This window comes from Thalassophryne amazonica, chromosome 14 (assembly GCF_902500255.1).
Source record: "Thalassophryne amazonica chromosome 14, fThaAma1.1, whole genome shotgun sequence".
In the NCBI taxonomy this organism is placed as follows: Eukaryota; Metazoa; Chordata; class Actinopteri; order Batrachoidiformes; family Batrachoididae; genus Thalassophryne; species Thalassophryne amazonica.
In genome coordinates this window covers 73,168,318-73,190,833 of record NC_047116.1, presented here as the reverse complement: position 1 = coordinate 73,190,833, position 22,516 = coordinate 73,168,318, and the positions used below count along the sequence as shown (strand labels likewise).

At 40.7% G+C, this 22,516-nt stretch overlaps 1 protein-coding gene across 3 annotated transcripts in view; it reads right to left on the bottom strand.

Annotated features, from left to right (window-relative positions):
* Positions 1-22,516, bottom strand: part of sema5ba (sema domain, seven thrombospondin repeats (type 1 and type 1-like), transmembrane domain (TM) and short cytoplasmic domain, (semaphorin) 5Ba) — a 945,671-nt gene that overhangs the window by 726,390 nt on the left and 196,765 nt on the right. The window lies entirely within an intron of this gene.

The following is a 22,516-nucleotide window of genomic DNA, read 5'->3' as shown; positions in this document are numbered from 1 at the left end:
TGAACTGTTTTGCATATGTATAATTGTCTCATCTGACAAAACTCCACTTGTAAAAGAAAGATGGACAAAGTCTGAAGAAGAGAAGAGATTTATCAAGTTCTCAAGCTCTCCACCTCATCTATGAAGCATGATGAGATCATCTCAGCATTACATTTTTCCAGCGCTGCAGGCTCATGTTTATTGAAGACAAGGCCATGAGGCAAAGAATTGTGCAAGACATCTTGACTAGGGAATCTTGAATGTGTGCACCTCATGCGTATTTCAGACCATGCCAAAGATCAAAATAAGATGAGACAGAATTTAACATGAAACAAAACAACCAGTGTCACAGAACTTGCATTTCTTATCAATAAAACATTTATTTACTCATGTACACACTCTTTATATGTGCACATTACTATTCACACATTCAGAAACTACAATGTGAATAACTGAGTGTGTAGCTCATTTTATCAGACAACAATTGGTTATTTATGACTTACTGTTGTCTGTACATTCAGTAGTTGCAGATATACATTATACACAAGTTTATCTCTTGCTTTATCGATTTTATAATAGCCAAGTGGCCCCTGTGTGCATGCATGTGTGTGTGCACATGCATGCGTGTGTGTGTATGGCTTTAATCATGGCAAAACTGTGGAGAGCTGAGATTTGCCGTTTGGTATGCTTAAGTATTTTGGGTCTAGGATGAACGCTGTGAAAGCAGAAAGTTGATAGGACAGATATTGTTTGAGAAATTAGTGATTTTAGCTAACCAGTAAAAGAAAAAAATGGATCTTGTGCTCCTAAATACCATGAGAGTTTGGGGTTTTGTGGTTTTAAATGTTGTTATTGTGGTTTATGTTATTTTAACAGTGTTCTTAGCTTTATTAATTTATTGTGTTTTTGTAGTTCAATTGGTTTCGTCAGTTAAGTGTCATGCTCCCGATACCATAAGAGAATTTAATGCTTTTAATGTCTTCCGCCACAGTCTCTGTTTGTCAAATTAAAAGCACCTGCTTACATCAGAATGCAGAGAAAACAAAAAGCTTTTGATCATGCACAAACTGAGGAGAGCTGACCAGTGCTATTTAGTATGTTTATGTACTTTGTTGGGACTAATGTTTTTAGAAAAGCTACATATATTAGCTAACAATGCTGAACAATAGGCATTGATATTTACATTCTGAACTTACATGCCAATCCAGCAGGTGGTAGTAAATCATCTATATATTAAAAGCATTAGTGCGTGTGTGCGTGCGTGCATGCATCCATGTCTGATTTTATTTAGTAAGTTCAATATAAGCACATAATTGTAAATATATTAAAAATACATACATACAAGAAAGTGAAAATATTTATTTACATTGTGGTCCATTTAACAATCAAATTACAAAATAGAGGTAAAAATATAATAATAATAATAATAATAATAATAGCGTGTATATGATAACCAGAACATAAACAATTTACAAATACATTAAGACAGTAAATTAGCATAAAATTACTTAATTAAAAGTAAATGAAAGGGCTGAGTTCATCTACTCAAAACTGTTGAGGTTTAAGGTTTTAAAAACATTCTGGAATCATATGCCATTATAACTCATTATAGAAACTTTGCACAATTTATTACCACCCTTGAAAAATGTCAGCTACTTCTTTTATAAACAAAACCCTATCTAGAACCCGTGGATCCCCATGGGCTACACGCTAGTTTATCCTATATTTCCTTTTCTCCACCTCTACAATGACATATTTCTGTGTTGTCCTCCATGAGCTCGATGACAAACATTTTGACTCAGTGTTCTATGCATTTTGACCCAAAATGCATGGAACACTGACACCTACTGGATGAGAGTGTGAATAGCGAACAATGATCACACCAGTGCTTTGTGCAGAATCACACACTTTACAAACAAAATTTTTAGTTTTGCAAATGCCTTTTTTTACAAATAAAAAAAGACATATTTACAAATGCACATTTATTTGTAAAAACCGGCTTTAAAAATAAATAAATAAACCAGCCAACTAGTCATTTTCTCATAATGTCTTTTGGCATCTGTGTTTGTTAATGCTCAAACCTTCAGAATTACTGTATTACTATTAAACTAAAAGTTATGTGCAATATTTTCACTTTGTAAAAATGACAGAGTTGATGTTAATGTTAATAAACTGTCAGGAATTAGGTTTTTTGTTTACAAATCAAGTCTGATGAAGGGCTAGGCCCGAAACGTCACCCTCGGTGTTATTAAAGATTTGTTTGGGAGCTAACCAGCTGTGCGGATCTTTACTTCATTTTTTGTGCTATTCGTCTGCTTGACCCTGCACGCCAATACAGACTCGGATGTGCGTGTCATTTCATTACAATTTGTTTACAAATCAAACCATAAGTGAAAACTGCCTTGCTTTTGATGTCTTCTTGTACTCAAAACTGGCTTGTCAGTAGCTGCCAGCGTGCGAGTCAATACTAAAAGTTAGCTGTTAGCGCTTAGCTGTAACATCTAATTTTTTTTGTGGTTTATTGGTTTAACGTTATAAAAGTTAACTTTCAGTTAGTGGATTAGTGGTTATTGAAGCAAATTTTTTGGTTCGCTGTGCCCACCACTGATGACTTTTAACACATTTGTTAAATAAATAAATGGTAAATGGACTGCATTCATGTAGCACTTTATCATCTGCATCAGATGCTCAAAGCACTTTACACATCAGTAATGCCTCACATTCACCCCAATGTGAGGCTGCTGCCATGTAGGGCGTCCACTACACACCTGGAGCAACTAGGGGATTAAGGACCTTGTTCTGGGTCATTTTGTTATCACCTCCCCTCTATGAACAAATCAATCAATGTATGTATCTTGTATTAACATTGATTGGGCCACATATAGCACCCTAGCAAAGTTTTATGCAGTGATTAACAGAACTGACTTCTTAACAAACGGCAATATTTATTCTGATCCTCTACTGGTGGTTGGCTCTCACTGCGGTATTGTATCACTTCCTGTTCCGGAGCACAGCGGTGTTTTTCTGTATCTGTTAGTTGTTTAATCTGCGCAGTTAGATTGATCTAGTTATCTAGATTACGATTTGTTTCCCAGTGTAATCTTTACGTGCCTTAACTAAAGCACTCCTTCTGCTGAATCACCTCTAAATTATTTACACATTATTCACTTTGCGTGTTTTTAGGAATCCGCTAGCTTAGCGCAGCTACTAGCTCTTAGCCGATTTAGCATGGCGGCTTCTCCTGTCTCTCCCGCACTTTTCTGCTCTGGGTGTGAAATGTTTAGTTATTCCTCGGCCTCCTTTAGCAGTAACGGTACTTGTAATAAGTGTAGCTTATTCGTAGCTTTGGAGGCCAGGCTGGGCGAATTGGAGACTCGGCTCCGCACCCTGGAAAATTCTACAGCTAGCCAGGCCCCTGTAGTCGGTGCGGACCAAGGTAGCTTAGCCGCCGTTAGTTACCCCCTGGCAGATCCCGAGCAGCCGGGAAAGCAGGCTGACTGGGTGACTGTGAGGAGGAAGCGTAGTCCTAAACAGAAGCCCCGTGTACACCGCCAACCCGTTCACATCTCTAACCGTTTTTCCCCACTCGACGACACACCCGCCGAGGATCAAACTCTGGTTATTGGCGACTCTGTTTTGCGAAATGTGAAGTTAGCGACACCAGCAACCATAGTCAATTGTCTTCCGGGGGCCAGAGCAGGCGACATTGAAGGAAATTTGAAACTGCTGGCTAAGGCTAAGCGTAAATTTGGTAAGATTGTAATTCACGTCGGCAGTAATGACACCCGGTTACGCCAATCGGAGGTCACTAAAATTAACATTAAATCGGTGTGTAACTTTGCAAAAACAATGTCGGACTCTGTAGTTTTCTCTGGGCCCCTCCCCAATCAGACCGGGAGTGACATGTTTAGCCACATGTTCTCCTGGAATTGCTGGCTGTCTGAGTGGTGTCCAAAAAATGAGGTGGGCTTCATAGATAATTGGCAAAGCTTCTGGGGAAAACCTAGTCTTGTTAGGAGAGACGGCATCCATCCCACTTTGGATGGAGCAGCTCTCATTTCTAGAAATCTGGCCAATTTTCTTAAATCCTCCAAACCGTGACTATCCAGGGTTGGGACCAGGAAGCAGAGTTGTAGTCTTACACACCTCTCTGCAGCTTCTCTCCCCCTGCCATCCCCTCATTACCCCATCCCCGTAGAGACGGTGCCTGCTCCCAGACTACCAATAACCAGCAAAAATCTATTTAAGCATAAAAATTAAAAAAGAAAAAATAATATAGCACCTTCAACTGCACCACAGACTAAAACAGTTAAATGTGGTCTATTAAACATTAGGTCTCTCTCTTCTAAGTCCCTGTTGGTAAATGATATAATAATTGATCAACATATTGATTTATTCTGCCTTACAGAAACCTGGTTACAGCAGGATGAATATGTTAGTTTAAATGAGTCAACACCCCCGAGTCACACTAACTGTCAGAATGCTCGTAGCACGGGCCGGGGCAGAGGATTAGCAGCAATCTTCCATTCCAGCTTATTAATTAATGAAAAACCCAGACAGAGCTTTAATTCATTTGAAAGCTTGACTCTTAGTCTTGTCCATCCAAATTGGAAGTCCCAAAAACCAGTTTTATTTGTTATTATCTATCGTCCACCTGGTCGTTACTGTGAGTTTCTCTGTGAATTTTCAGACCTTTTGTCTGACTTAGTGCTTAGCTCAGATAAGATAATTATAGTGGGCGATTTTAACATCCACACAGATGCTGAGAATGACAGCCTCAACACTGCATTTAATCTATTATTAGACTCTATTGGCTTTGCTCAAAAAGTAAATGAGTCCACCCACCACTTTAATCATATCTTAGATCTTGTTCTGACTTATGGTATGGAAATAGAAGACTTAACAGTATTCCCTGAAAACTCCCTTCTGTCTGATCATTTCTTAATAACATTTACATTTACTCTGATGGACTACCCAGCAGTGGGGAATAAGTTTCATTACACTAGAAGTCTTTCAGAAAGCAATGTAACTAGGTTTAAGGATATGATTCCTTCTTTATGTTCTCTAATGCCATATACCAACACAGTGCAGAGTAGCTACCTAAACTCTGTAAGTGAGATAGAGTATCTCGTCAATAGTTTTACATCCTCATTGAAGACAACTTTGGATGCTGTAGCTCCTCTAAAAAAGAGAGCTTTAAATCAGAAGTGCCTGACTCCGTGGTATAACTCACAAACTCGTAGCTTAAAGCAGATAACCCGTAGGTTGGAGAGGAAATGGCGTCTCACTAATTTAGAAGATCTTCACTTAGCCTGGAAAAAGAGTCTGTTGCTCTATAAAAAAGCCCTCCGTAAAGCTAGGACATCTTTCTACTCATCACTAATTGAAGAATTAATTAATTAATTATGGAGTTCCACAAGGTTCTGTGCTAGGACCAATTTTATTCACTTTATACATGCTTCCCTTAGGCAGTACTATTAGACGGTATTGCTTAAATTTTCATTGTTACGCAGATGATACCCAGCTTTATCTATCCATGAAGCCAGAGGACACACACCAATTAGCTAAACTGCAGGATTGTCTTACAGACATAAAGACATGGATGACCTCTAATTTCCTGCTTTTAAACTCAGATAAAACTGAAGTTATTGCACTTGGCCCCACAAATCTTAGAAACATGGTGTCTAACCAGATCCTTACTCTGGATGGCATTACCCTGACCTCTAGTAATACTGTGAGAAATCTTGGAGTCATTTTTGATCAGGATATGTCATTCAAAGCGCATATTAAACAAATATGTAGGACTGCTTTTTTGCATTTACGCAATATCTCTAAAATCAGAAAGGTCTTGTCTCAGAGTGATGCTGAAAAACTAATTCATGCATTTATTTCCTCTAGGCTGGACTATTGTAATTCATTATTATCAGGTTGTCCTAAAAGTTCCCTAAAAAGCCTTCAGTTAATTCAAAATGCTGCAGCTAGAGTACTGACGGGGACTAGAAGGAGAGAGCATATCTCACCCATATTGGCCTCTCTTCATTGGCTTCCTGTTAATTCTAGAATTGAATTTAAAATTCTTCTTCTTACTTATAAGGTTTTGAATAATCAGGTCCCATCTTATCTTAGGGACCTCGTAGTACCATATCACCCCAATAGAGCGCTTCGCTCTCAGACTGCAGGCTTACTTGTAGTTCCTAGGGTTTGTAAGAGTAGAATGGGAGGCAGAGCCTTCAGCTTTCAGGCTCCTCTCCTGTGGAACCAGCTCCCAATTCAGATCAGGGAGACAGACACCCTCTCTACTTTTAAGATTAGGCTTAAAACTTTCCTTTTTGCTAAAGCTTATAGTTAGGGCTGGATCAGGTGACCCTGAACCATCCCTTAGTTATGCTGCTATAGACGTAGACTGCTGGGGGGTTCCCATGATGCACTGTTTCTTTCTCTTTTTGCTCTGTATGAACCACTCTGCATTTAATCATTAGTGATCGATCTCTGCTCCCCTCCACAGCATGTCTTTTTCCTGGTTCTCTCCCTCAGCCCCAACCAGTCCCAGCAGAAGACTGCCCCTCCCTGAGCCTGGTTCTGCTGGAGGTTTCTTCCTGTTAAAAGGGAGTTTTTCCTTCCCACTGTAGCCAAGTGCTTGCTCACAGGGGGTCGTTTTGACCGTTGGGGTTTTACATAATTATTGTATGGCCTTGCCTTACAATATAAAGCGCCTTGGGGCAACTGTTTGTTGTGATTTGGCGCTATATAAAAAAATTGATTGATTGATTGATTGATCGATTGAGTGACAGAGGGATTTTATTGAACATGTACAAATTGTATGTAAGACAATAGGGTCTTAATGATTAATTTAACAACTGCAAATTATAAAGAATACAATGCTCATATGGCCGAGGGTATTTTAGCATTGCGTTATATCTTTTAACTTTTGATGGCAAATACCATTGCATTACGCGGTTGCTGAGCTCACAGATAAATTTCCCACAGCCATCTCAATGAAACAATGAAATACCCAGTTTACCACCTGTCACTTACAGCTAACATGAGAATGCAGCACTACTGCCAAAATATAATATAAAGTATAAATATAAAGTCATATTTCCACAAAGTTTAACTGAAATTGTTTTTCACAATCTGAAATCATTCTGCTAACAAACAAATTGAATAATTGCACTGGGTTTTATAACTTGACAAGTCATGATGTTACATAGCCAAATTGAAAATTATGATGTCTAATATTATGTGATGTCTCATTGGTTAAAAAATTGTTAGCCTGCTGCTGGCTACATGATGCAAACTGGAAAGCCCCAGGCGATGTTTTCCTCCTCATTAGATGTCTCATCTTTAATTTAGTGACTTGACTGTTGTGTGTTTGTGTGCATTTGCATGCATGTTAAAGATAAACTCCTTGAGAACTCCTGCCGTCTTGCCTCTTCACCTGCTTCCCACTAAGTCCTCATTAAACTGTCTGATAGAGTTACAACTAAGCCGAGTGTAATTAGAAGAATTTGATTTGCACTGCGGGATGTGGTGGCCACTGCTGATACCCACTTCATAAGGACACACATCGAGACAGTGGCCTTTGTTTTGAAAGTTCTTTTGAGAGCCCAAGTTTCCAACTGAAGTCTGAAAACACTAGAACGTCCTTACTGCAACTGACAGGAATTTGTTGTCGCTGATTCACATTATTTTGGCAGCAGAGGCCACTCAAATATTTAAAATTCCCCAGGGGAGGACCCACGGGGCCATTATTAAACGTTGCATGATTTTTACTGTCATATGATTAACTTTCAGGGTGTGTACTTATTCTTTACTAGGAAAGCATTCAGTCAAAAAAAAAATATGAATTTGCACCAATGCATGAATATAATAATTCCCTACAATGGCCTAATAATATTAAATGGTCATTTCTATTTGTTAACAATTTATTATATAAGTAAGTTCCTTCAGTTTCTCCCTTTTTTACTCGTGGTCACCACAACAGATCTGAAGTGCGTGTGCATGTTGATATGATATGAACTTTATATAAGTTCCCAGAATTTTCCATCATCAAAGACCCCACTCACCCCCAACATGGACTATTCACACTCCTCCCCTCAGGCCACAGATTCAGGACTGTGAGATGCAGAACCACCAGGTTCAAGAACTCCTTCTTTCCCACAGCCATTAGACTGTTAAACAGCTGAACACCCCCACCACCACCACCACCCCCTTAAGGACAGAGCCTTATCACTCGTCACTTTATCTTCTATTGGACACCTTACTATATTACAGACACTTTATTCTATTGCACTAAAATACCTGTTAACTTGAATCCATTGGCTCAATTGCACGAAACCATTTACTGCTGAATGTTGCACAAAACAGTGCATCAGTGTGCAACATTCACTATCATGTACATATCATGTAGGCCATTAACCAAGCATATTTTATATTTCCCTTCTTACAGTGTATATTTCTTTTTATTACATTATTACATTTTTATTACATTGCTTGCTATATTCTATTGTTCTTACCAGCATGCTTATTTAATGTTATTTCATTCCCCCCCCCCCCCCCCACTTACATTTAGATATTTTATACTTAGTTATATATATATATGGGCATCCAGTGTGGGCAGCAAAGTAAGAATTTCATTGCACAGGGAAACATGTTTCTTTACTGTGCATATGACAGTAAAAGCTTTGAATCTTGAATCTTGAATCTTAAAAGGGGGATTTTCCACCTTAGTTCTTAGTTCAGTGTGGAAATAGGGATTTTTGTTGCAGGTTAATGGCTGTAAGCTTAAAATGAAATTAAATCAGCCACTTGGGTTAAGTTACTGGATGCAGGTGCAAGGCACCTCTTTATCAGATCAAATATACAATACATGGACAACAACTCAGTACTCAGTACTCGAATAGCAGTATACACTCTCCTATTTCAGACATTCAACTCCTGCTCTATCCATGGCACTCCAGCAAACCAGTGAACAACCACGATGAAGTCCAAATGTGGAGCAGAACACCAACCAGCCTACCAAAAAACCACGGATAAAACAAAAACCCAAGTGTCCAAAACAGGACACCACTTTTATGCTTGTTCAATTGTTTGTGTGTTATAAGAGCCGGTACATGCGCATGCTCAAGCACTGTGCGTCCTTTGTGCACAGCCATGATCTACTGTACCTCACAGCCTCTGATATCTGCATCCATTTTTGATCTACCTGTTACACATGATGACAATATACGTAATTTTATGTGTTTGACAGATGCAATTATCATTACATCCTTTTTAGTAAATTGGCATGCAGCTGTATTTGTGAGTACAATGGTGTTTGCACACATGACACACACAAACCTTTAGTACATCAGGTCTATACTGTAGGTGTCATGTTAGGTCACTGGGTAGTGTCCAAGTCTTGCAACCATACAGTAAGACAGGAAGCACAAGCACCTTAAAGACCTGGACATTCATTCTCCTGAAAAGATATTGACAGTGCCAAACACCTCCTTTCAGTGACCTCATTACTCGAGCCGTTTTTCCAAGGCATGTCTCCATTAGAGGTGGGCGATACCGAGAATTTTGGTATTGATCCGATACTAAGCAAATACAGGCCCAGTATCTCCAATATCGATATCGATACGATACTTTTTCATATTTAAGCTTCATAGATTCAAAGGATCCAAAAGACCTAGGATAGAATTTCACCAAACACTGTACGTGACAACAAAATACTTTATTATCATAATCAATATTTTTGTTTTAAAAATATCACTCAACACAACTTAAAATCTCCTGAGGTAGAAGGCTGACAAACCACAATACAAGGGTGCGCTGCTCCGTGTTGTATGACACAGCTCTTACAGACAGAGTAGAATTTGACGAATGAGTGCGCAGCAGTCAGTGCATGCAGGAGAGAAAAAAGCTTGAGTATCGAGCTTTTTACACAAGGATCATTCAATCTCAAAACCAGAGTTGGTATCAATATTATCAATATTAGGATTGATCCGCCCACCTCTAGTCTCCATCTCAAAGGCCAAGGACACAGATACCGGAATGTCACTGCCGTACACAGATACACTGCTGAGGGCCAAGTCCAGGAACTCATGCAAAGCCTGGATCATAGTCTTGAGTCAGGACAAATGCAAAAACAGACACTATAATTCCTCACTCAGCTTCTCAAATCCATTGTGTCTGTAAAGATTACAGCATCGTCTGTGAAGTTAAGATCAGTAAAGCTGGTCAAACCAATAAAAGCACCTAAGCCACTGGTTTCCACAACCCTGGTTGCTGTTCAGTAAGTATGCCCACACTCAGCACAGTACTCACTGTTCCTGTGTATAGGTTGGCTATGATATCCAGCAGCTTCGTGGAGATCCCACAAATTCTCAGGATGTCTCAGCGAGCAGTCTGAATCAGATGCTTTGCAATCATAGATTCTATGGAGGAGCTCACCTCCAATGCTGCAGATTCCTGGAGCTTTAGCTACCCTCAGATGTTTTGCTGCCTTTGCAATCTGACCTTTGGTGGTTTGCAGTTGACTGGAGAATCAGCCACAAGAACCCTGGCACTGAAGATGTGTAACATCCCAGCAGGAGGAACTGCTCCAAGTAGCCAGCCAGTGTGACGGTACAGCACACACATCTGTCAAAACTGAGCCAAGTTGAGTAAGTTTAGTGAAAATAAGTGCTTTGTTTAGTCTGTAAGCAGAGCAAGGGTCACTAGACCAGAGATGATGAGTTAACTGACCACAGATCCATCTCACAAATGCCTCTGTCTCATCTCTGGGGCATCACAGCTCATTTTCTCACCTCTCTGTACAGCCTGGCTTTTCCATCAAGCCATGCATGACTCCCCGGGATGATATTCAGACTGCCCTCTGACATGCAACACCTTCTACGGGGACTTTCCTCTTTTTGGCAATTCCAACACAATCCCTAACCTCTTTCAATTTGTGATTACAGAATAGCTCCCATGTTACATTCGGATTCCCAGTTGCATTCTTGTGTTTCTTTCAATAACCAATTATTCAGAGGATGCTCTTTTTATTCATCAATCATTCTGAAAGATAAAAAAAAATAATAAATTACACAGGTTAAGGACAAATTTTCATATACACAAGTTGAAATATTTCAACACTTTATCAGAATATAATTATACATTAAAAAAATTATATTTTGAATTAATTTAGACATGAACACAAAAGCTGTTAAATGTAACATACCTCCACCATTGTTGCTCATTTTTAGAGTCTATATTTCAATAAATTAGTTACATTCACACCCATTGAGGACGTTCTGTGGTGTTTTTAGACCACCAGTGGATCTTACTGCTCTTTAATTACATTTTAAGCTCGACATTGACAAGTAATTGATCGTGTGATGATGGCACGCTGTCTGCCACACTGTATTTCACTGTTTTGGTTCTAAACAACAACAATTATTGCTAAGAACTAATCATGTTAAACTGTGATTTAATACTGTTCAGGTGTATTTGTTGTGATTGAGCTATGTGGCTGTCCTCTCTCTCCCTCCCCTCCTTGTTTTGCTAGTGGAGCTGATTAGACACACACTGTGGCAGCTACAACTCCTGCAACCAATAACTCCTCACTGTATTTCATCCCGGGCTCTTCACTCCATCCTCACCAGAACCTTGCATTCCTCTCTGTGGTAACTTGGCCTAAAACTCTGTTGGACTCTGTCACACCTTGTTTTTTTTCTTTTGCTGCCACCACTGGCTCCACCGGGCCCTGGCTGTTGTGGCCTTGTGTGCCTCCTCCATTGGTACCTCAGCATATATTCCTGTGAACATCAGCAAAATTCTCGCTATCAATAAACCTATCTGCATTTTAATTCACTGCCTCTTGTACTTGAGTCCACCTCCCTGAGTGTCATTTGTGACTGTTTTGGATGAAAGTTTTATTGTGACAGTGGCAAAGGTTCTTTATACTTCCTGCCACTTTGCACATGTCCTTGTCCTGAGTCATCTGAACAGGCAGGTCTCAATTTTTCAGGATCTTCCATAATTTGCTTATGAGAAGGGTATGGGAGTGGATGATGTATTGTATATGCTGCATAGCCTCTACAACCACTTAGAAATAAGAGGGTTTTTTTTTTTATTTTCTAGTCTATATTCAGTCCCGGATCCAGACCGGTTTGGACCAATGCGGTAGCATCAGTCAGATTTTTTTATGCATCGTTCATCATTGGTAAAAAAAAATAATAATCTCGAATAATCCCAAATAGTGCCGAATGTGTCCCTGCGCTGAACACAGCTTTTGATTTGACCCCACAATGCACCACACAGGTGTACACGGGAAAATTCAAACCGGATCAAACAAACATAGCGTCAGTCCAGTCCAGTCGATGATCATGGCATCCAGGAAAAAAGTTGTGCTAGGAAAATTGGGCGCTTATTTCAGCAAGAAATGGTGAGGGGTTTCTAAATAGTTTTCAGACAATAGTGTGTTTGAAAGGCATTCTATGATGACTGAAATTACATTTTCGGTGGTTTTCCGACCATACATGTCAACCTATATGGATTGTCTGTAAATTATACGTATTTTTCCGCGTTTCAGAGTCATACGGACATACAAATAAAGTCGGATATTCAGGGTTTGGTCTGCAGCGGGTCTGTAATCAACCGTTTCTGCAGCGCGACTCCACTGTGAAGCGTGAACCTTCTGAAGCAATGCTTCGATCCACTAGCTCATTGGCTCTTTGATTCGCTGCTCTTCAGAAACGGCAAGTCCGCTTCCTAACCCCTCTCAAAGCCATTAAAATACCATGAGTCACTTTTGTGTGGGTTAAAGTCACGAACTGGGACTCCTGTCTTGTTGCAGTCACGAAATGAGAATCGTCCTCCGTTTCATTGGCACAGCTCCAAACACTGCGCAGCTCTCTGCTGAGACAGAGTCCGGTCAGAATTAATAACTTCAAAACAAATTGCCGCTTTAAATAAAATGACACCTTTTACAAACGTTGTAACACAGACAAGAAACTACAATCAACTAAAATGTTTTTTTTCCTCCCAAAATGAGGAGTGCAGTATTTCTTTACAAATTACATCCTGATGTGCAGCGCAGCAGCTGTAAGAGCTCAGCTCAGATATATGGAAAGACAATCATGCCAATAATGTCTGAAAGGAAATGCTTTTGACAAAAACTACAGATTTTGTTTATTCCTATTTCTGTCCAGAGATCAAGGATCCACCGTGTCAATTTTTGTTATAGTGTTGTTTTTTAGGACATCATATTTATACAAATAAGAAGTGTTCACTATGGTCCATGAAGTATAATAAATATATTAAGTGTGACAGTGTATGTTGCACACAAATAAAAGAATGAAGATTATTGAATAACAAGATGCTTACGATTTTTATTTTATCATTGGGCAAAAATGCATCTGTCACATTTTCACTCTGGATCCAGTCCTGATATTATAATAGCCAAGTGGCCTCTGCATGTGTGTGTGTGTGTGTGTGTGTGTGTGTGTGTGTGTGTGTGTGTGTGTGTGTGTGTGTGTGTGTGTGTGTGTGTGTGTGTGTGTGTGTGTGTGTGGCCTTTATCACGGAGAAACTGGGGAGAGCTGACATTTGCCATTTGGTATGCTTATGTAATTTGGGTGAAGCATAAATGGCTTGAAAACAGAAAGTTGACAGGACAAATATTTTTGGAAAAATTAGGGATAGTAGCTAACAACAGTGAACAATGGACATTGTGCCTCAATGCACCATGAGAGTTCAAGGTTTTCAGGTTTTAACTATTGTTATTGTGGTTCATGTTAGTTTAATGGTGTTGTGTTCTTGATTTATTGGGTTTTTGTAGTTCAATTGGTTTAATTAGTTTTGATAAGTGTCAAGTTGCCGTAATCATGAGTGAGTTAAGTGTCATGTTGCCGTTATCATGAGTGATAAGTGTAGTGCATTTGATGTCTTTTGCCACCATCTCTGTCTGTGGGTGTGTAAAATAAAGGCACCTGCTTGTGACAAAATCCAGAAAAGACTCTGCAAAGGTGATGTAAAACAGTGGTAAACATACAACTGTCCCAGCTTTTGTGAAATGTGTTGCTGGCATCCATTTCAAAATGAGCAAATATTTGCACAAAAACAATAAAGTTTATCAGTTTGCACATAAAATATCATGTCTTTGTGGTGTATTCAATTGAATATAGGTTGAAGAGGATTTGCAAATCATTGTAGTCTGTTTTTATTTACATTTTACACAACGTCCCAACTTCATTGGAATTGGGGTTGTAAAAGTGTGTTCATGATACATTTAACATTTCATTATAATCGATCAGATGAGCTGCGCACGGACGTGGTGCACTGATGCAATCACTTGCGCTCACACGCAGTGTTTTTGGCTTGTTTGCGTAATGTTCACATGAAGTTCATGTAATTTACACGTGATGGAGATTTTCAATATTTCAAAATTTTCTTTGTGCACTTGCATGATGCCGCGTACAGTTTATAATGGTTTATAACGGGTTTGAGACGAGTTTACACTCATGCGTGGCGGAATGCATGCAAGTGTGCGGATCAAAGTCGTGCAAGTGTCAGGGCACATTAACACTGGACCACCACACCTTTAATTCACACTTCATACAGCTGAACACAGGCACACTCAGGCATCCTGTCTACTTTAAACGTTTTCAGACGACCACTCTGATGGGTCTGCTGACTTGAGGTAATGACCTCACATACAAAAGAGAGATTAAGTTGTTGTCAACTGTGTGATTTAAACTTTTTAAAACTGAATGTGAGAAAGACAAAAGAATTAATTATTGATTTTAGAAGGAAGAAGGGGGATGTCTCTTCAGTTGTTATTAAGGGTACAGGTTGAGATTATTGAAACCTACGAATTTCTTGGTGTCTTTATGGACAACAAATTAAACTGAAAAAAGAATACTGAGATTGTATTCAATAAGACTCAGTCAGGATGATGCTTCTTGAGAAAATAGATACTTTGACCTCCTAAACTTAAACAACCTGCTAAACGTCTTCTATCAGAGAATCTTGGCTAGTGTCGTTTTATTTTGCTGCTGGTGAGGCCGCATCTGCACAAATGATCAAAACAAACTGAACACGATGATCAAGAAAACTGCCTCTGTGATCCCCATTAGTCTGGACTCAAATGAAGCCATTCTTGAATAGAGAATGAGGGCCAAGTTAAGGGCCCCTTCACACATAGTGCGAATTTGGTCGAATTGCGTATGAAGTGCGCATGAAGCAGGAATCGTATGCAAAAAGTGTAAAATCGTAGCTGTTTCCAATGCCTTGTACACCTGTTGCTATGAGTATTTCTGCACACCAGCGGTAGTGTGCACTGTGGAAGCCTCTCATGGCAGGTGTCAGCCAAATTGCAGCTGACACACACGAACATCTAACACCGCTCGTTTGTCACTTAGAAAATGTGAGGCCATTCATACTATCATCACGAAAACAGTCAGCAGACAATGTCAAGCTGGATGTGAAATTTGTCAACGTGCTCACACGAGTGTGGCGTTGCAAAAAGCCACACACGTGGTGCATGTGTCTCGCACGTGCGTGCTAGGGTTGCACCACCCCCGCTCCCCCCAACACATGTGGCATACCGGGGGGGGGGCACACTTGCATAAAATGCTTAAATGTATGTACAGATCTGATCACATGGGGCCCTGACAGCGAGGTCTGAACGCACACAGCACAGGGAGGGGCCTGTCAGCTGGTCACAGCACACTGACAGCTGGATGGCGGCTCAGTGCACACATTACAAACACAGAAACCACCACGAGGATGGTTATATAAATTATTACAACAGTACGTACATACGCAATTACATAACAAATAATGAAAATTAATGAACACAGAGAGTGACACATTGGTCTGGGCGCTGACAGACAGGATGGCCATGTAAGCTCACAGCTGTAAAGATCTCTGCTCCTGGATGTCCCAGCTTGAGAACATGTGTTTGGAAGAACATGAACTTACAACATTCCTCCATGAGGCGCATGTCTCTGCCTGCTGGCCTCACGTGGAAAGATAACCGTCGCACCAGGATTGTGTACACCTGTCCGTCAGCGTGATGTTTCATGGTCCGCTCATACTCGCTGTTTCGCCGTGAGACGCCCTGAGTTGTACTTATTCGCACTATGTTTGAAGGGGCCCTAAAGTTAAACACTATTTTGCTTTTTGAAAGCCATCCTTTACACAATGTCTTTAGCAGTCCATATTTTAATGTTTTTATGTTATTGTGTTGTATGGTGGCAATTAATTTCCCCTTGGATTTTTTCATCTAATCTAATCTAATCTTCCTTTTCTATAATAAAATACAAGATTTATAGCTTAACCTACTAACTATATTTAATTTTACTACTAGTCTACATACTAAATTACCTATACTACAATCTTCTCCAGTGATGTCTTATCTTTCTTATGTCTTATTACTTATTATATTATATATACTTTTTTCTTGAGCCGCTTGGGTGGGTAGGGACAGTTCCCATGGGATAAAAAAGCTTTTCAACTTACCATCCCTGGTTCTCAAGGCCAGGCACCTAAGGGGCTCTACTCTACTCTTTTCTACTCTCCTATTTTACTCTTCCTTTATAGACATTTAGATATACCAGCATAGTTCCACCTTAGAATTGGAATATAATACCGTATTTTCCGGACTATAAGTCGCACTTTTTTACATGTTTTGGCCGGGGGTGCGACCTATACTCCGGTGCGACTTATAAATGAAAAATATACCGGTAGGATCTCAATTAATTTACTGTAACAAAACAATTTTACGTGACAGAGTCGATCTATGTTTTAAAATGGCCACCGGAAAAGGAAATGCAATGCATCATGGGCACTGTAGTATGACGGCCATCCTATAGTTCACGCTGGTCGCGATAACCAATCAGAGAACAGAACTTTGGATGCGTATTCCTCACCTCACCCACAGCGTGTGAAGCTGACGAACTCGGTGCTTGCTGTTATTCCGGCTTGGCGAACAGAACAGCTTCAACCCTTGGATATCAATGTGAGCAGAGTGTTTAAGTTGACGCTGAGATCTGCGTGGGAGCATTGGGTGAGCGACGGTGGAGGATTAGCGTGTGCACTTGGAAGGAGCTGGCGTTGATGATTGTGAAAAGCATTTGAAGCAGACGAACATGGTGTTTATTCCGGGACGGCTAACAAAACAGCTTCAACCCTTGGATATCAGTGTGAGCAGAGTTGACGCTGAGAGCTGCATGGGAGCACTGAGCGACGGCGGAGGATTAGCGTCTGCACTTGGAAGGAGCTGGATCGACACCGCTGGGTGGTCATGAGCTGCGCAGGTAGGCGCTGCATGGTTCGGCTCGCAATGTGGTCCGCAAAATACAAACATATCCGTAGGTAAAATGCAGCTCACGAGAGGGCACTCGAGGCTTGTGTGACTGTTCCTGCGACTTCTGACTACCATAGAAAATAAAAATTTTAACGTTACTGATAACATAACAAGACAACGGAGAAGGCCCGAAGAAATGCCACCAAAAAGAAAATCATACTCTGCAGATTACAAGTTGCGACTGGTGAAATATGCATCCGAAAACGGTAGCCGTCACAATATTATCATCTGAACTTTTCATGTTAACATACCTGTATGTCCATGGGACTTATAGTCCAGTGGACCTTATTTATGGTTTATTTTTCTTTATAATGGATAAAGTGGCTGGTGCGATTTATACTCCGGTGCGACTAATTTAATGTTTGTTTTTCTTTATAATGGATAAAGTGGCTGGTGCGACTTATACTCCGGTGCGACTTATAGTCCGGAAAATACGGTATATAAGATATACCTTATTGAATTTTCATGTACCCAGTCTGTCCTTGAAAGTCACACAATGGCTTCAAAAACTAAAAATTATGACTTCAAACAACACAACAGCAGCGACAACCTGATAGCAGCAGACAGCCTGATAGTATGAGACACACCAGCGTCACATGCTGCAGACAACGCGTGCAAAAACAGACGCTGCAAATATCTACAACATGAAGACTGGTTCACAATGAAGTAGAAGTGTTAACAACAAAATATGATGTTTCTGCCTACAGGACTTTTATTAAAAGACCTTTCAATGTATCACAAATAAAATAATAAAATGTGAAACTATAACTAGCTCAAGAGTAAAATCATCATCAACACGATTGCTCAGCTGTGCTGACCAAGTATGTGCTCTCGCCCACAGATAGGAGAGAGCGACACAATACCTGGACCAGGATGGTCCATCAGTAAAAGTCCTGAAATTGACCTGAAACCTCTGAATGTGACGCTAGTGCTTCTTCTGAGTTATGAACTGTTCTTTTCCTATGAATATCAGGAATGCTGCTGAAACCCTCTCTTTGGACTTACTCTGGGGAAGGTTTCAAGTCCTGCTGACAGCTGGACTTGAGCACAAGCCGGGAGTGTGGAAAACTAACAGGCTGATTGTGATCTTGGACAGTGTCTGAGGTGGTGTCTGTCCAGCTTACCGAGCTGTGTTGTCCAGCAGCTGTCTCTTGTCAACTTACTGGCAGTTGCCCTGTGTTCCTGCATCCTTGTGACATATCATGGCCCCCAGGGACACTGCAGGGCTGCTGAGATGGTGGATGAGCTGAGATGGTACTACTGTGGGTCCTACTGCACTGCAAGGTGTGTCTGAAGCTTGTGTTTGTGTGCGTTGTCTGAATCTGCAGCAAACGCAATACCAAATCAAATTGTCGGGAGCGGCATTGGCTATATACTTTGTCGTTGTTTCCAAGCATTGATACTGGTGTTTTTGTTTGTTGTTAATTTGGAAATGTTGTGACCTCTCTCTGCCACCATACAAGTATTTACTCCCACTGATATAGAATACATATTAGCAACTTGCATGGTAGAGCAGAGTATGATTTAGTAAACTTCAGTTTGATGAAATCATTTATGCCCCAAAGTTAAGAAGCTTTAGTGATATAATTAAGCCAAACACAACATAATAATTCAAAGAAATGAACTTAAGAGCCAATGTGAAAGAGGCCATTCCAGTGTTTCAACTGTGTAAGAAAACCCACCAGGCTGTGTGTCACTGTGCACCAATGGCAATGGTTAAGAGGTGCACATGTGTATAGGGTGTCTCAAAAAATGTACCCAAAAGTATTTTGACAGCACAGAATATCAGACATTTTCTGCCTGACCATGTGGCAGAAATATGTCATTTTTCTCCCCAATGCACAGTTTTTAGTTCAGTCTTTCCTTTTAGATGTTTTAAGCCTTTATCTTTTACGTCACATAATAACGTCCTCGTCTGAAGTTTCCTAAGAAACAAATCATCATTTTTCTGGAAAGCCATCTCACAAATTCAAGTCTCCTTGCCATTTGCTGGGTAGTTAATTCGCTCTGAGACTGAATTTTGTATGGAAAGAGATGCAAGTCAGCCCTTAAGATGTGTTACACAGAACTCATTGATTTTTGTTCTCTGAATTAGGGTCAACTGCAGCATTTTTCCTGGACTTTAATTTCTTGCAGAACAAACTTTCGGGTTCCGGAAATGAGAAAAACACCATTATTTCCCAGTGAAGCCATTACCTGGTATTCATATTTCAGAGTACTTTTGGGGACATTTGTTTGAGACACCCTATATACACACACACACACACACACACACACACACACACACACACACACACACACACACACACACACAGAGAGCTGGTTCCTATAAGGTCGCCTGTGGTTTAACTTGCACAATGTGAAACCACGGCATCAGATTGACAGGAGACATTATCCCATCCTGCTGTGACCCGCCTACTCTCTGTCCCGGCCAGCTCTCTAGAATAGTTTCAAATGTCTGACTTTCCATCATACCATTTGACACCTGTTTATAAATGGAATGACCTTTGACCCTGCCCTCTTAGAGGTAGCGTCTCTAGGTTAGCAGTGGGGACAGCACTGCTATATTATTGCAGGACTGCTAATGAGTAAAAGGTTGCAATGAGGACAAGGCCTGCTCTCAAATGGCACAGAGGAGTTAAAGCTTCTCTAATGGACATCTGCACTGCTGGTGTGCATGTTACAAATCTTCAAATATGTAGATGTGTGTGTGTGTGTGTGTGTGTGTGTGTGTGTGTGTGTGTGTGTGTGTGTGTGTGTGTGTGTGTGTGTGTGTGTGTGTGTGTGTGTGTGTGTGTGTGTGTGTGTGTGTGTGTGTGTGTTTCAATTTCTGTTTTCATCGAAAGCCTTTAGAGCTTCAGATTGTGTGTGTATATCTGATTGCTCACTAAGCTGAAGCAGGCCTCTGTAGTAATTAAATGGCCTCTTCATTAAAGCAGCCCGGGGCTGTGAATACATCACTGTGAGCTTTAACACACTGCACAGCTGACCAGCTGGATTAGGGAAATAATGGAGGCCTAACTACGCTATTTAAATGCATCAAGTGTCAAATATCGCTTTGCTCTCAGACTGCAGGCTTACTTGTAGTTCCTAGGGTTTGTAAGAGTAGAATGGGAGGCAGAGCCTTCAGCTTTCAGGCTCCTCTCCTGTGGAACCAGCTCCCAATTCAGATCAGGGAGACAGACACCCTCTCTACTTTTAAGATTAGGCTTAAAACTTTCCTTTTTGCTAAAGCTTATAGTTAGGGCTGGATCAGGTGACCCTGAACCATCCCTTAGTTATGCTGCTATAGACGTAGACTGCTGGGGGGTTCCCATGATGCACTGTTTCTTTCTCTTTTTGCTCTGTATGCACCACTCTGCATTTAATCATTAGTGATCGATCTCTGCTCCCTCCACAGCATGTCTTTTTCCTGGTTCTCTCCCTCAGCCCCAACCAGTCCCAGCAGAAGACTGCCCCTCCCTGAGCCTGGTTCTGCTGGAGGTTTCTTCCTGTTAAAAGGGAGTTTTTCCTTCCCACTGTAGCCAAGTGCTTGCTCACAGGGGGTCGTTTTGACTGTTGGGGTTTTACATAATTATTGTATGGCCTTGCCTTACAATATAAAGCACCTTGGGGCAACTGTTTGTTGTGATTTGGCGCTATATAAAAAAATTGATTGATTGATTGAAATATCTGATCAATTGTAATAGGAATTCAGAGAAAAATGGAAAATATAGTGAGTTTTCTGTGGGTGAATTGTATTACAATCAATGGCATGTCAAATATGCAGAAAGAATCTTTCTTTTTTGGCAAAAAAATTCATCCCTTTTCTCTTTTGAAATGAAACAAGACACTCAGAAATCCACGCCAAAGCCAATCAATCCTCAAATTCTACATGGGGTTCCATTACGACCCCCCACGATCCAGAAAAAGTGCAAAAGCAGGATGAAATGGCTTACCCTGGCATTCGTCTTATCAGGATGCCTATCATACTGCCCACAGCTTCTAACTGATTGTGGTATGCAACATGGGCTTCTGGGAAGGCTGACGGACTACTTTCAAGGTTTCACGGATGTAAACAAGAAGACATCCAACACTGCGCAAAGCCACACACGTGCATAAGTGAGAGGGTAAGTAATCATGATTTTGTTGAAATTTTTGCCATTCGTGTGACTTAAAACATTGTCAAATGAATACATCGGCAAGTCATGCGTTGTTTTGCATTGCATTTATTTGTTTGTTGTGGGACTACTTTAGGTGTAGTGATCGCTTCTTGGTGATGAGACCAGAGCGCAGATGCGCACAGAAAATTAAGTCTTAATGGTGGTTTGGCCCAATCGAGAGAGACCACTTCAGCTTCTGAGCAGTGGAGAGCGGTAGAGGATGGATGGCCTACAAAGTGCAGACCTGGCAACTGGCTGGCTAATAAGGCGCATACGTGGCAACATTCTAAAATGAAAGTAAAGCTGCACCCGGCTGCGTTCTCACACAAAACCGTAACAAACGCTGCTTTTGCTTCAAATTTTTACCCCAATGGAGCACAGTCAAACAAGTATCAAGATGTACTCACTAAGGCTACCCTGTTTAAAGATGTTTGAGCATGACTGAAGCTGTTAAGATGACGAACACCCAGAAATGGCAGCGTAATGATGCCAGTTCATCAAATCGAGATTAAGTTTTGAACAGCTCGAAAATTTCACCGCGATTTCAAAAACTGGGACCGATGGTGGTCAATTTACTATTCGGGAAGGAGCAGTGCTCTGTGGAATAGGGGTATTAGACCTTATCCTTATGAAGAAGCTTGGGGCGACATATGTTGTGATTTGGTGCAATACATTGGTGTAGTCTACGTGGAACGCAGGTAGACGCCGTCTACTCACCTAAAAAGTCCCAGAATTTCCGTCTACCAACTTCAAATTGCCCCGAGGAACGTGGCAGTGTAAATAAAATGAGCGCTTATTGACTGTAATTTTATTTTCTCCCTTTAAAAGACAGCCATCAGGCGACCATTACTGCAGAATGCACCATATGTGTCCCATCCCCATACCCCCCGCTCGCTCTGCTACATAAGAGTTTTAATTGGCTCATAGATGGGGGCTGGGCTACCAGCTAATCAGCGCGAAAGCCGCACACAAACAAGAAGAATGATAGAGAAAGTATCGATGGTGATTATTACCTGAAAAAATGAAAAGAAAACAGGCCTCGGTTTTAGATTTTTTT